Here is a 15656-nt window from a genome sequence, read left to right as displayed (position 1 = left end):
AAGCAATAGGCAGGTGGCAAAAGTAAACAGCAAACCCTGAAGGAACCGTCCCCCTCTGAAATCAAAAGGACAGCATTTGCCACAAAGCAGAGTCAGAAGGCAAGAGGGGGCAGACGGAAATGCAGAAACCAGGGGGGAAAATAGTGCTGTGATGTGGACATTGCAACCAAGGCCACAAAAGAAAATTTGGAAGGGAAAATTAATTTGCTCTGTAAGCAGTCGCCCAAGCACAGTCAAAATCTAAAGTTCTCTACGGGATCAAACTGACGACAGCCACTGCAAAGGTGAGTCAGGAAGTCGGGACCTGTCGTCGTTTGTCATTGTGGAAGGGGCAACTCAGAAAGGATGAGGAGATGGTTACGGGATGTGAAGAATGTGATCAACGCCACTGAGTTATAACGCAAAACTGTTGACTTGATATGGGTTTTCAATGTGTATGTCAACAAAATAAAACAATTTTTAACCAGCAAAAAAAGTCTACAATAACTAACACGAAAGAATATGAAAACATCAGTTGTTGATGAGAGTCTGGAGAATCTAGACCTCTTCATCGGTCTTTTAAAAAATAGTTTTATTGATATAAAATTTACATATCGACCTCTTCCACATTTAAGCCACTTTTTAAAAAAATTGTGTATACATCATCACAATCAGTTCTAGTGCTCTTCCCACATTCACTATTTGCTCCCCAATCTCCTTCACCCTTCTGACCCCTCCACCCACAACTCCCTCCCTGATAAACTATTGCATCTGTTATTGTCTCTACACATCCACTTCTTCTGTGCTTCATAAACTGGGTATCTAATGGAAACAATAAAAAAGAAACAAAGTGGAAACATCATCATCATAATAATATGAAGATAAAAATTAAAATAAAGAGCAAGAAAGAAAAAAATCACCAGCAATATTTAAAAAGCCAGAGGGGGAAAAATCTGTCATGGAAAAAGCGAGAAATATTTGAGCCTACAGCAAATTCAGGTTGGGTCAAGAGGGAGGTCAACTGACCAAGTATCATATAAGACCGTAGTTCGATTCACCATGATCAAGTTTACAATCATCTTTTTCTCTGTCGGATAGTAAAGTTGTTCAGTTTCCTTGCCTGTGGCTAGAGAGGATCTGTCAGAGGCTTAATCTGATAAGACTCAACAGGTAGATTTGGAGCTCCTGCTGCCCTCCTTAGCCTTCTACAAATCAGATGTTCACAATTTAAATTCTGATACTTTCCCGTATTTGGATTTTGTTATTGTCATCTTTGGATCACACAGGCTGGTGTGCTTCTTCTGTGTGGGCTCAGTTGACGCCTCACTTACATGGCTGCCTGAGTGAATACAAGCCTTTAAAACCCCAGACACTATTCCAGTTGGTAGCTGGGCTCCATCTGCTCTCTTCACCACACTTTGCTGAAGCACCTTGATCTTCAGTGATCTCTTCATGAAAATGAGTGTCGAGTTATAAGAACTAACTATTTTTTTAATTGGAGCTAGAATAAGTGGAGCCCAGAATCCATCTGCTTATCCACAGACTATGAGTGATTCTGGTTTATTTTAATGGTCATATGATCAGTTTATGAGAAACAAAAATAAACAACAGAAAACATTGCCACTCATCTGCCCTGGAGTACAAGGCAATCTCTCTGATAATATCAATAATTTATCTAATAGCATAAAATTTAAGGTACAGTTGAGCCCTTCATCAGTCATGATCAGAGCATAAGTTGATGAAATCATTTTGAAAAACTGATGGCTATACTAGTGCTCTATATATGAAGAAGCTGTGACACAGCACCTATAAATGAAACATATGTATCTTTACACCAAGAAAGCATACAAGAATATTCATGTACAGTTATTTAAGTTAGCACAAAACTTAATGGTCTATCAATTATTATCCTATGCACAGTGATTTGTTACTTGTTTGAATGTATCGCAATTTTGTTTGGATAAAATTACCGCATTGAAAAATAGATCAAATTACTGCTACGTGCAACAACATAAATTTTGATATTAGATGAAAATCAAAACAACCAAATATAATCTACAGTGTCAGAATTAGAATAGCTGTCACTTGTGAGTCGTACTGTCCGGGTGGCACTAACTTTCAGCGTTCTGGGCTACAAGCTGAATGAGCTGTGGTTTGAAGCCATTCAAAGGAGCCTAGAAGACAGGCTTGTTCTCCCAAAAGATCACAACCTTGAAAACCCCTGGGGCTGGGTCTACTCTGCAGTCATGGGGTGGCCATGCGCCAGAATCAACTTGGGGAAATTAATAACGCGGGCTATAGTTTGTCGCTCATGTTGCCTTTGTCTTAGTACCTTTTAAAGCCTACTTTCTCAATTTCTATGTCCTCTGCTTTATTTCAGGTTTTATTATATCACCAAGCTTATTACAATTGGGTACAATCATTTTCTAACTTCAATAGTACCGCAAACACAATAAAGCCACTATTGTGTGGCTCAAGTGTTCTTCTAAAGCATAAATTCAACAATGCAGCTCCTCTGCCGAAAATATTAAAGTGGTTCTCTGTGGTTTTCTGGATAAAATCTCAGGATTTTAACATTATCGTCCCAAACCCAAGTCAAGCAGCTGCTATGAAGTGGACTCATTGCAAAGCAGTAGGACAGCGGGGCCTGCTGCCCCAGAGAGTGGCGGAGGCTGCCAGCCTTCACTGAAAGAGTCAGCCACAGCTGTTTCCTGCAGAGCAACTGCTGGGCTCAACCTGTAGACCTTTTCGTTAGTAGTCAAGTCAACGTGGTTTGACCACGTTGGTTATCCTTTCACATGATAGACAGGTAGTTTCATTTATAGGCTAAGTATCTCCTGCATCGTTGCCTATGTTCCTACACCAATCTCCAGCAATTAAAAAACAAAGTTCACAGCCATCAAGTCCATGCCAACTCACAGTGTGCCCACTGTGGGTTTCCAAGACTGTCACTGCTTGGGGTGTAGAAAGTCCCGTTTCCAAACACACGCTGCTCTTCGCCTTTCAACCTTTTCATATGGTGTCGCTCGGCCTGCAGGACTCCCCCATCACCCCTCCAAAAACATACACATCCTACCCCTTCTTTGCATGCTAACTTATATATATATATATATATACATATATATATACATATATATATATATCCTTCAGAATGTGTGCAGTGCAAATTCACTCCTCCAGGAAGCCAGCACTGGCTGCTCTCCCCGCCACCCTCCCGCAAATGAAGAAAAGCAAGTGCTACTTTTGTGAGACTCTAGATTTGCCTCTGATCTAGTTCTACTCATAGTGTATCTGCGTACCGAATTATTCACTTGTCTTTCCAATGGAACTCAAAGGAAATTGAGACCGGCAATGGCACTCTTGCTTCTAAATCTCTGTAGATCACTCAGAGGCATTGTAAAGTCGAATTCAAGAAATAACTGAATGAGTGTGTCCTCTCCATTTGTATAATAATGGCCATTAGTTACCGCAGCTTCTACTCTTTTTAAAATGTTTTTGAGCCAAAAGGGGTCACACAATTTGGGTTTTTTAAAATAAATTTAAAACCTTCCTGGACGCAAGAGGAAAATATTTAAAAAGTAAAATTCGTTTTGAGAATTTGACATTGCTTCTCTCATCAAATTCCAATACTACATAAACCTAGTATAAAAGAACAAACACATGTCTTGGAAGAAGTACGGCCAGAATACTCTGTGGGGGAAAGGATGGCAAGACTTTGTCTCATGTACTTTGAACACATCAGGAGACCCCAGTCCCTGGAGAAGAACATCGTGTTTGGTAAAGCGGAGGGGCAGGGAAACACAGGAAGACCTTTGATGAGCTGCATTGACACGGTGGCTGCAACGACAGGCTCAAACCAAAGAACAATTACAGGGACAACGCAGGAACTGGCAGTGTTTCCTTCTGTGTGTGTGTGTGTATACATATGTGTATATATATATGACGTGATTCAAGACACACTAACGAAAAGAATATAAAACTGAAATCCAGACAGTTAAACATATTTAAATAACCTGTCAGTGGATTGACATGTGGAATCTAGTAGTCAGACTACCTGGGTTCTAAGTCTGAGGACTAGAACTCAATTGATGGGGAACAGCAGTTACATTGCTAAATATTCCTGCGCCTTGCTGCCTTCATTTGTAAACTAAACGAAGCATCCCTGTCTCAGACCGTGTTGTGAGGATTAAATGAAGTAACACATGTAGCGCAGTGCCTGGTAAAATTTAAGTGTTGGATTGATTTTTATCTAGATGCAGGGACAGTAGCAAGAGCAATTATCTAAAAGAAATGTTTGCAAAATGGAAATAACCTCAATAAGTTAAATGGAAGAAAACTGTGGCTGCCAGAGGCAGGCGGAGAGGGGAGGAGGGTGGGCAGGGGCAGTCACCCCAGGATGCATTTATCTCTGAAGACCTCTCACCCAATCGTCAGTGCTTTAAAATGGTCATTTCGAAAGATCATCGCATAAACAGTGTTGGATCACTGTCTCAATAATTATGCAAAGCAAGAGGACCTGCAGACGCTGCTTCAAAAATGCACGAATTTGTTTTGAAAGAAAAACCAAGATAAAGGTAATTTGACACCCTAGGTTTTTAACTAGCACATTTTCAAATATTTAGTAAATTGCTTCAGTAAATTGCTTTCTAACTTGTAAAATATTGGAGCCTTGGAAATATTGATTTAAAATCAAGGCAATACTGAAAGTGGTGTCCCAACCATTTGTCTCCTTTGAAAAACTAAACCCCACTATCTTACGTTACAAATGAATTCATATGCTACCTAATTAAATTGATCGGCAATTAAAATAACTTGCAGAACATAGAATCATAAACATTCCTCCCCGCAAACTTAGTACTGAGCCTGGTATTACCGTATCCAATAAAATTCTTAAAGACTCAATCTTCTTTCATTTCTAACCATTAAAAAGGTAGACTTCATTTAGAATTTAGAAAAATCAGTGGCATAATTTCTTCTGAATGGAAAATAGCAATTTGCACTTTGGGGGGAAAATTTTTTTAACTCGGTCACTGTATTGACTGCTAGACATTTCACATTAACACAGTGACACACGCATCTAAAGGAAGCCGAAGTGCTTTTGTATAAATTTTTTTTAAATGACTAAGAATAAACCCTAACTTTGATTATTTCTCCTTATCATTTTCCAAACAGCCCCTATGACAGCAATAACAAAGAACTCAATACAATATATATATATATAGTAACTTTAGCAGTCCCCAGATACCCACAGACTTAAATCTACCTTAAAATCTAAGTGGCAAGTTCACCACATCCTCATTACCTATGTGATGTGACACTCTTCCTTCACATTTTTTCTGCATTTTAATGGAAACAGAAATAAACATAATAATTATTTTATTTTTAATCATTTCCAGTATAGGTTTAATAATAGAATCAGGTCTTGTTATTTCTTTGTTCTATGACTACTTCAATATGATACCAGAAAAACTTCTTAAAAACTGAAAAATTCAAATGAGCCTTGTTTTGGTTAAATATTTCAGATAATTGCTATGATTTTTGTGACAAATTGGTTGTTTGAACTTCTTTTAGACACGACTTAGAACTACATCATTTTCCCCCTTTTGACAGTAGCAGACCATATCTTGGAAGCAAATAAATTATTGCCTCACAGCTATATAATAATAATTATAGAGATTGATTACTATTTATTATCTTTGGAAGTTGACAATATCTTTAATACCAAAAAAAATCTTATTTCGGTATATGGGAAAATTGAATCATATTTCTCCCAGATATGAAGATAGGGAAGGCAAGACATAATAGCAGACATTATATAATTACACCCAAATGGATGTTTAGAACCTAAGGGCACTTTGATGTGCAATGCAGACTTATCCTCCAGAGCCCTGGTGGCCCAGTGGTTAAGCACTCAGCTGCTAACTGAAAGATTAGTCATTCAAAAGATTGCCAGTCGCGACCCACCAGCTGCCCTGCAGAAGAAAGTTGTAGCTGTCTGTCCTGTAAAGATTCACAGCTTTGGAAACCCTGCGGACAGTTTGACTCTGTCCTATGCGGCCACCATGAGTCTAGCGATCTGCTGTTTGACAGCAGTAGGTTTTTTGGCAGACATATCAGATTGCATGTGTTGTCAGATCAGAATAATATGCCAAGCAAACATGAAATTTCAAATGAAACCATGTTGACAGAGAAAACCGTATCTCCTTAAAGAACACGGAATACACGCCGTCCTTCTAAGCTCCAGCATGACATTTGTCTTCCACCTGGCAACGAGTTCCCAAACTGGGGGACGACTGCACCATGCACTAAAAGGTCTCAGAATCACTGCGGTTTGGGTGTGTTTTTTGTAGAGGAAAGCAACCAGTTTCCAGTCATGAGAAGCTCTGAACATCAAAAGATCCAGATGTAAAACTTACAGCAAGAAATAGCACAAAAATAAATGACAAAGGCACAAGACATGTTTGTCCCATGTGAACTGCTCTTTCACCTGTTGCTGAAAGCAAAGCAACAAGACCATTTCATATTAATATCCTTCAAATATTCTTAAAGTATTTTATTTGAAAGAAACAATATTAGGCAAGAAAAGGAGCATGGGAAGACATTAATAAAACAGGAAAAGCACATAATTCTACCTAGTCAATTTTTTTAAATTGTTGACTTAAAAACATTAAAGTAGAACACACATAAAGAATGTAAAATGGAAAAACAATAATAATAAAAATCTCTCTTCTCCCATCACTAACACCAACCTAGGTCTCTATCCAGAATTGTTTCCTCAAATTTTTATATTATGGATGCTTTTACAGAGAGACTCAAAATATTCATGATACAATGGAATTAAAAGATAATGAACTTTTTACACGAACTTTTTGAAGCCTTTCATTTTTGTGCCCACAATTTTAAGTACTCATTTATCCTAATGAAAGTATTATTATCATGTTCTTCCATTCTAAAACACAAATGAGATTTTTATTTTATATTAATTGCTATATTATTTTTAAAGCACTGTAAACGTTATTTTATGTTGCTACATTTTTTAAGAAGTATGAGTTTTCAATTCATCAATTATGTGTGATTTGGTTCACATTATGGCTTCAGTTACTGACACTAATTCTTATTACTCATAGTACAAGCAACAAATCCAAACCGCCCCTAAAAGTGATCATGGAAATTATCTACATAATTCTAGGTAGAGATAACGGAAAGTGAACAGATAAAGTTTCAGATAATCATATTAAAAGCCAGAAACGAACAAAAAGGTTTCAAAGAAACAACTAAGGAAAAAAATCAAAGCTAATTGTAGAATTTAAATTTTCCTTTATATACAATTACCTAAAACACTTACCTTTATCCTCTACTGCTAAGACCAAATGTAAAAAAATTAAAATTAAGCCATGAACTCAGGATTTGTTGAAAGCTGATGTTCTAACCTTCACATCCATTTTCTTTAAAGCACTTCAAAAAGAAATAAAACTCTTTCTTCAGAAAGTTCTAGATTTTTAAAGCACATGAAAGTGTTGCCATCTGAACATATTGAATGTGTTAATTGAAATAACTTGCAATTTTGCTCATTTTCAAATCTTTCAAACTATCCCCATTACATTCATTGACATGAATTTTTAAAACGCTCCCTTATATTAACATATTGCAAACCAAAAAAAAGTTCAACTTATCAAAAACTGTATTTTTAACTAGAGGTGATAATTTCATATAGATTCCCCTTTTAATGCTATTACATAATTTTCCTTCTATGGGAAAAACACTCTCCAAACAAATTTATATATTTTTTGCAATTCAGACTCATTGCCCAAGGCACTTCATAACCCTGTCCCAAGCTTTGTCTGTCCCGGGGCATTGCTCACGAAGAAGTAACATCAGACTACTAAATTGCCACTCATTCTGCGCACTGGGGAGGAAATCTAACTCAAACATTCATTGACGGATGAGTGTGGCAACCTCTGAAACACAAAGAGACCCTCTGAAATTTACAATAAACAGGCTGAACTGAAAAAGAGAGAAAAGAACTTCACTGCGTTGCTCAGTAGTTTTAGGGAGCAGATTCCGTGCATTAGTTCTGTGTAGCTCAGAAAGAGATTTTGACATCTCTTTTCATGCTTTCAACTCAACATGCGCTTGCTGTTTGATTTCATGGGCGTAGGAAAGGCAGTGGACTTGCTTTGAAGTGTGCTCGTCTTTACTAGCCCCTGCCTGGTAGTCAGCTTGGACAGCTTCTCTCGCTCTTCCCGCCGCCGCCATGCGCCGCTCACTGTGAAGGCCAGCGATGAAGAGGGAAACTACCGAAGGCCAAACTCTTCCACCCACTCAACCCTCCCCCCTACTCTCCCCCCCCCGCCCGCCCCCGTCACCACGACAAGCCCTGGAAACCTCTTCTGATTGGTATTGTCATTTGCAGGAAATGAAATCACTTATGTGGCCACTGGTGGGTGGTTGGAGGTGATTTATCTTTTATGAATTGAAGAAGTGATGAAATTTAGGAGATAAAGGAAAGAAAATTAACATTAAGTTAAGGGATTTCTATCCTAGTTAAGGGATTTCTATCCTAAGGCAAATTGACTCTCTGTGTTTACAAGGCTTATACCAGTGCTGCCTAATTACACAACAAAATATTTCCAATTTTGACCCAACCTTGCTATCCCTTCACTGGTCACATTCCTAAGCAGTTCAGAGACTGCTCAGTATTGGCAAATGTGCCGTACGTGGTGAGTACTTGAGCTGTACGTGGTGCGTCCTTGAGCTGAACGTGGTACGTCCTTGACCATCATCCTTTACATCATACGTCCCCAGGGCTTCCGTCCAGTAGACGGAAAATCTTTACCACCTCCGTAAACCAACACTGTTCACCGGAGATTGGAACAGCTTTCTTAATTAAAATAACAGTAATCAAACCATGATGAAGAAGAACTTGCCCACTAGTGTGTTTATTTCCCCTCTCACCTCAGCTTCCCCATTTGGGATAGAAAAGATTGTTCTCTCGGGTTTGGAGTTGTTCTCAAAATCCGCTTCCCTCCTTGGCCTTGGCTCCTTTTTTTGTCCTGCATATAAAAAAAAAAGTTTTTCCGGCAAACGTTTTCTGACTGAATTGATAGCCCGAGCTTTTAATTCTAACATTTCAATACATAGACCAAGGGAGGTTATAGATGGGTCTTGTGTTTCATGGACTGAGGGTTGTGATAATTTAGGTCTAGATTGCGGATAATATTAGGCTTTATACAATAGATAGTCTGACAGCGGCCATAAAATGGGCATTTGTTACTGCACTGTGCTTCGTGTTGCTTAATGGTGTCCACAAATATTTACAAACATAAAAAACACTGATATTTTAATGATGCAGTGGGGTTCCATCAAATAAAAGCACTTTTGCTATAGCAGCGTGACAACACAATTTACGGCACAACAGTGGCAGCAGAATTTAAATGAAAAGTCCTATGAAAAAGAATAGCCTTCTTTTGTGAGGTTTATGTATGTGTGTGTGTGTGTGCATTTGTGTATGTGTGTGTTTTATTGGTGTGCTAAATTGATTCTATACAGTGAATGGCATCATTGCCTTTACATAGCATTTTGATAATTTCCAGATGGCCTGTGTTTTCATTTCTCGGTGGAAATTATGAACATTAGAACCATTTTCCAAAATTCTAAAACATGGTATGATTGTAAATCTCAAATCTAGGCAAATGCCCTAACTGTATGAAGACCCTTATTTCATATACATGCAATATTTATAGATATTCTATATTAACAATCCAAAATCACTTCATGCTTAAAAGTAATATCACAGCAAGTGGTAACGCTAATGAAAAGAGATTCCAGCAGTCAGTTCCGACTCACAGCCACTCTACCTTCCACAGGACAAAACACTCCCAGGTCCGGAGGTACAAATTATTTTAGGATACACCATGTCTTCAACCCAAACGAAAACTTCAACAAGGATTCTGTTCGTGGTTCTCTACCCGTTAGCCACAAAGAGACTCTTGGCCCGAAAGGAATTCCGCCATCGCATCTGATTTCCCAGCAGCCCACAGCCACTGCCTGTGGCTGATATTAAATCACAGTGTTCTTCTGCCCACCCTGCTTGTGGTGATCCCCTTTGAGCTCAGAGCGCAGCCTGCATTGTCATCCATTCCTACACAGGCCTTCCCCAGAGAGCTTGTGTTGCAGACAGCTCCGCCACAGGGTGGGCAACTGGCTGAGATCCAGGAACATGTGGATGATCGTGCTTTGTGTTTCATGGTAAGTGCGGCTGCCCGAGGATGGGTGCTGAGGGAACGGCTCAGGAAGACAGGTGTGACATCTACAGTAGATAGGACATTACTGTCATGCCTGAGAGTTTCCATTTGGTGTCGAACTGGAAGCCGTGCTGGTGTCCCCCTGGCTTCTGTCTCATAAAGGCCTAATGCTGGTGACATAAAACAAAATGTTCATTCCCAATGCACTGCTTCCCAAGGTCACCTGCGAATCACACACACGCACACACACACGTGCCTACCCACATTCCCACATACTTGCCTGTCGTCTTCCGTAGAAGTTATATCTGTTAATAGTTGGGTGTGCATTTCATTCACATCCAAGCGTGTACATTCATATCAAAATTATACTTTGTCCTTTTTGCATAAATGAGATCATAGACTCGTATTGTCTCACGCATTTTTCACTTTAAAAATGCCTTAGAGATCTTGCCAAGCCAATGTGTGTTTAACTCTTTCTTTTCAACAGCTGTGTAGTATTCTTTGCCATGAGCAGGCCACAGTGGATTTAAACCAGGCCTCTACTGACTCATCATGGCACCATTTCTCAGCTTGAAGAAATAATACTTTATTGCCAATTTTTTTTCTGTTTTCAGGAATTTCTGCAGAAAAGCTACACCATACATATGATCTCCATTTTCAATATGCTATTCCCTTTCGTTCGTAGTGTTTGAAATGTATCAAAGCTCCTTAAGAGAATTCTGGGTCTAATTCTCTCTGGAGTCTGCTCTGAAGTCCTCATCGCTTGGAGGCATACGTTTCAAGTTATATATTTGGTGGCAACAGTTGACCTCACAATCACTTTACACTTGGTATATTTTTAAAAAAACCAATTAATTCGTTTGTAGTCTTGCAAGCTAAGCATTGAAATTTCAAAAACACATGTTGGACAAAAAGTCTAATCGGTTTGTAGATGACTTGGAAAACGGCATATTGCAAAAAAAAAAACAAAACTAGGAATAATCATATAATGCATTACTCATTAGATTAAAGTTTGATAATCTGGTCCCGATAGGAAAGAAGAAGGGATCAGGGAGTGGATCAGGATTGAATCTATGTGCTTTGACTATAATCTTCACAAGGATGAAGACATAAAATTTATCCCCTCAAAAAAAAGCGAAATAAAGATGAGACATAAACAAATGTTGGAAAATCTCTGCTTATCTAGTAGTGGGTGGTGGTGAGGTTCCAGAGATACAACTTCATCCACACTGGCCTTTACCAGTTGACCTCTGTCCTCATCACAGATCATTAGTTGCTCAGAATAACTATTCTTTGAGAATTCATCTCAGGTTGTGAGCCTTCTGACATTCTTATTAGGATAAAATATGTCAGTAAACACAAAATATATCAATTCATCTTTGACATTTAAAAGAATAGAAGTATTCATGCTCTTGTGAAAATTTCCCAATTGAATGCTGTCATTTGCGCTTATCTTTAAAGATGACTTGATTCGAATTAGTTCCCCCATATGTTTCTACAGATTTTGCTAAGTTTCACATGAAACAGTAAGTTCCATTTCTAAGGCATAGGGGAATAGCTTTGAAGAAGGTTTAAGTTAGGGAAGAAGCCCTTAACCAACTAAGACCCATGTGAAGATTGAGAGCTTTGGATGAAATTTAGGCATATCATCTTTCCTTAACCCCTGCCTATCTTTGACCTTTCTAGTCCCACAGACCTAATCCAAATGTTATTCCAGCACTTCAGAAATCATTGACAAATAATGGTAAATATTCGATCCATCCCCTTTGTTCCTGGTGTTAGGAGATAAAAGAATGAATCGATCCAAGAGCAACATTTTGTAGTAATTAACTCAACCTATTAGCAGTGAGAAAAGGACTCACTCATACTTAATGCTCTTTCTCAAAGTGTTTGCCTGCTCCCACATGCTAAATTCAAGCTCTCTTCCTGACTCAAGCCTTCTCAAGCAGTTCACAATGCTTCTGTCACCCCCACATCTGCTGATGCCAGGGATCTGCTCCCTGCAAACAAATAAAAATTTCTAACTTTGTGGGGTCTTCTTATATGATAAAGTATATTTTGTGTCTTAAATTTTCCTCTGAAAAGTATGGTTTCTCTTCAGCTTCTTGGATAGCTCTACAATTTTTATTTTATTTCCATTACAATAATCTAAATTAAAAGTTTATTGTTCCTTTATTCGATATAATAAGAGACCTTACATATTTGTAACCTAGTTTTTACTCACCATAAAAACTACAAAAATCACATAAAATTATATGACCAGCTCACACCCACTAAAATGAACATAATTTTTAAAAATTGACCATGACAACTGTTGAAAAAGATTTGGAAAATTTGGAACATCTTTCATGACTTGCAGTAATACAAAATAATAAACCAATTTGTAAAATAGTCTGTCAATTCAATATTAAATACAAACTTTTTATATGACTCAGAAATCCCACTTCTAAGTATTTATCCAAGATAAATGAAAACATGCATCCACACAAAAAAAGGTATATAAATATTTGGATCAGCTTTATTAATAATTCTCCAAAATTAAAACAACCCAACTCGATAGTTGCTGGATGAGTGTGTAAACAAATTGTGGTATATTCATACAATGGACCTTTACATCATAATGAAAATTATCAGATCATTGATACACACTTTGAACCTCAAAAGTATTATTAAAAAACTTATTGTCGTCAAATTGATTTCAACTCCTAGTGCCCCTATAGAACTTCCCTTGTAGATTTCTGAGGCTGCAAATCTTCATGAGAGTATAAAACCTCATCTTTCTCCTGCAGAGCAGCTGGTGGTTTTGAACTGCTAATCTTGAGATTAGCATAACCCACTGTGCACCAAGGCTCTCAGCAAAAAGTATTAAAGTGAGTAAAAGGAGGTAGACACCAAAAATTACACACTACATTATTCCATACATAGGAAATTCTAGAAAAGCTAGCAAAACTAATTATAGAAAAACAGATCTGTGGTTACAGAGGGCCAGGGAAAAGGTTGCAGGTGGTTTAATGCCTAAGGAGTACAAGAGAATATGGGGAGGTAATGGAGATGTTTTATAGTTTGGTTGTAGTGGCAATTACATGGATATATACAATAGTTAAATTTTGTTTAATTGTACAAGTTAGTCTATCTATTCAGGAAAGACACGATTTCTCTTTAAAGGGCTTTTATCTGATTAAGTCAGGCTCACCCAGGATGATCTGTCTTCAGATTACAAATTAGTTTCATTGCTAAAAATGTTTTAAAATTGAATTTGTATTTAAATAGGAACACTTTGGTATGATTCATATCTTAGATCAGTTAGTAAAATGTTTGTCTTGTTATATAATATATAGTATACCTTTCTATGCATAAAAGCATTAAAGAAACACTTTCAGATACACTAAATCATCTTTAACATAGTAATACAGTTAAAATAATGTTTTGATGTGCATCAGCAGGTAGCACTGGTTTGTTATTATGAAACACTTTATATACTTCAATTTTTTCATAAAAATAAGCTTCAAAGGGGTTGATTTTCAACTACAGGTTATTTGTAAGATTCTTGTAACTCCATCCACTGATTTGGGACATTAATTATGCCTACAAAATGTCTTCCTTTTGTCATGCAATGTAACTTAATTATAGAAGTGATATTCTATTATATTCACAAAACCAGTCCACACTCAAGAGTAGGGAATTATATAAGGCATGTATAGAATAAGGAGAGGGAATGGGAATTGGGGTATCATCTTAGAATTTCTGTCCATCACAGTAATTGATAAATATTAAATTACATCTCTCTATTGGTATCTTTACTTTGTATTCATGACAGATATTCACTACAGCAAAAAGATGATCCATATTTCAAGGAAAGCTAACCTAATATATGTCCACTGCTTGATATGAGTCCACTATAATTCCTGGAAGTATTTCCTGAAAGAAAACAAAACAAGACCGCAAAACAACAGATAACAAGGAATATTAATCTTGCCAGGATAGAACTAACCAATATTCAGAGAAGGCACTCACTTTCCATAAAAAAAATCTTTTACAAATATGAATACTAATCCCAGTGAGGTGGAGAATAAAGATGTCCCTGATATTAGACTTTTTCCAAATTCTATAATACTCCATTCTTAGCTCATATCCCAGGGTCATTCAATAAACTGCAATGTCTCACAGAGCCCAGAAATTGTACATGAAATGGTTCGTGTGGTTGTGGGGGTTGGTTAGACCCAAATCTGAAGTTCAGATGTCACGTGGGGAAAATCGACCTTTTCCACAAGGTTGTAGAAGTTGGTTCAACCAAGTCAGATAATAAACAGCAACTCAAGTCCGAGAGCCAAAAACCAGACAGAAGCAAGCCAAATGCAAGGTCTAGAGTGGTGGTTCTCTGCCTTCCTAATACCCAGACCCTTTAATACAGGTCCTCATGGTGTGGTGACCCCCAACCACAAAATTACTTTCGTTGCTACTTCATAACTGTAATTTTGCTACTGTTATGAATCAGACGACCCCTGTGAAAGGGTCATTTGACCCCCAAAATGGTCATGACCCACAGGTTGAGAACCAGTGATCTAGAGCAAGAAAGTAAAAAGTCCAACAGTTCAAACAGGTCTTGCTTGCTTAGCCAGGACAAAAATTTTGCTAAGACTCATGTTGTGTTGGCTACCTGACTGAGTCCTAGGCCAGCATTCTTTCTGAATGATAACTCACATCAGATCAGTGACCCATACTTTGGCATGTGCTCCACCTGGAAGGGGCGGTCACAGAGATGGCTCTGATAAAGGTGTGGTTCCTGCCAGTACAATAAGTATTCAAAATATATCCCACCTTAATCCTGTATCATTAGCATAACAGTAACTCCCTCTAAAATGGGATTATAGCCATAGGTGTACAGGTTCGCATTTGTAATACATCACATACTGGCTAAAGGGTTCTGACTAAAATTATTATATTAAGTCGTTAACTACAGCTCACCTTCATATGAAAATGTAATCAGCCTCTGGAATAGAACTTAGAATCTCTTTCATTTAAGTGAGATGTTTTTGAGTTATGATGAGGATGCCCAATACTAGCAGTAATTCCTCCATTCCATGACTGTGACAGACATCACTAGTAGAGCACAGAATCCTCTCATACTTTGTCCAGACATAGTTTCAAAATCCTTCTAAACACAGCTCTTCAAGAATTCACAACAACCAGCAGAACTTCACACATGAGAATAACCATATTTGCCATCCCTGGGATAAAGTACTGCTTTCAAAAAGTGTCCCTGAAAACCAAATAACAGCTGCAGAAACAACAAAATGTCTACGTGACACACTGCACCCAGTCCCTCCGTAAAAGAAGCCTGTTCTACAACATAAATCTGTAAAGGCATACAGATGATAATCCTGAAACTCTGAGCATCCAATGATAAGATAAAGACTAAATTAAACATCATTT

This window comes from Tenrec ecaudatus, chromosome 7 (assembly GCF_050624435.1).
Source record: "Tenrec ecaudatus isolate mTenEca1 chromosome 7, mTenEca1.hap1, whole genome shotgun sequence".
Lineage (NCBI taxonomy): Eukaryota > Metazoa > Chordata > Mammalia > Afrosoricida > Tenrecidae > Tenrec > Tenrec ecaudatus.
The sequence above is the reverse complement of the archived record's forward strand: the minus strand, read 5'-3'. Positions refer to the sequence as shown.